Below are 1,024 nucleotides of genomic sequence, written 5' to 3' on the forward strand. Positions count from 1 at the left end.
TCAAAGCATGACGGGCACAAATTGAGGACGAGTGAATGAGTTTCAAAGCAGAATCCCACTGCTGTTCTGGCAGCTCTTCCTCCCATCTCAGCTTAGTAGGAGAAATTGGTTTGGGGACCAAAGCATCTAGTATTTTATGCAAGGCTGGTATCAGTCTGTTTTGATGAGGGTTCGTCTGCAGGATCATATCCAGATTTGTTTCTGGAGGCCGATTGGGGAAAGTGAGGGAACTGCTTTTTTACAAAATCTAGCCTGAAGATAACAAAAAAGTTGGAATCAGGCAGGTTGTCTTTAGACGATAGGTCAGCAAAAGATAGAACGGTGTCCTGACTGTACAAGTCCTTAACAGCCCTGTCCTTTATCTTTCCAACTGCTAAAGGCCGCATCAGTGTTTGAAGGTGCAAAATTGCAATTCTTTAGTAAAGGTGTTAGCAAAGACGGCCCACGTAGCCCAACGTATTTTCTGAACTGTCGCCAAATAGTTACCGTTTCCTTAGCTATTGGATTCTCCCCAACAAGGGTCGGAGAGAAAGGGAGTGGTGAGCTGAGTATTGATGATGATGAGTAACAGCAGATAATAAGTAACAGTAACTTAACCCAGAGAATAAAGTCAGCCCCCAAGCCAAAGCTATCCATCACCTCGTAGAGGAAGCTCCACTCGACGCGGTCGAAAGCTTTCTCTGAGTCATGAGATACCACAACCTCTGGAATTGAATCGCACGATGTCTGGATAATATTCAAGAGGCGTCTTGAATAATGATATGAGTGCCTGCCGGCCGTGAACCCCGTCTGATCGAAGGAGATGATTTGTGGCAGAACACGTTGTAGCCAAAGTGCGAGAATTTAGAAAGTATTTTAAAATCAATATTTAAAAGAGGAATTGGTCCATAACTGCTGCTCAACAGAGGATCCTTGTCTTTTCTCAAGATTAAACAAATAGTAGCTTCGGACAAAGTCTTGGGTAATTGACATTTTGAAAAGGCTTCATTATACATATCTTTCAACAATGGTGCCATAAGATCAG

General features: G+C 43.1%; 1 protein-coding gene across 5 annotated transcripts in view; it reads left to right on the forward strand.

The window, feature by feature from the left end:
• The window catches only part of LOC102199563 (transcription initiation factor TFIID subunit 4-like), a 13,479-nt gene that overhangs the window by 4,919 nt on the left and 7,536 nt on the right, over positions 1-1,024 (forward strand). The window lies entirely within an intron of this gene.

Source organism: Pundamilia nyererei, unplaced genomic scaffold (assembly GCF_000239375.1).
Source record: "Pundamilia nyererei isolate P.nyererei 1_Seehausen unplaced genomic scaffold, PunNye1.0 scaffold00061, whole genome shotgun sequence".
Classification (NCBI taxonomy): Eukaryota; Metazoa; Chordata; class Actinopteri; order Cichliformes; family Cichlidae; genus Pundamilia; species Pundamilia nyererei.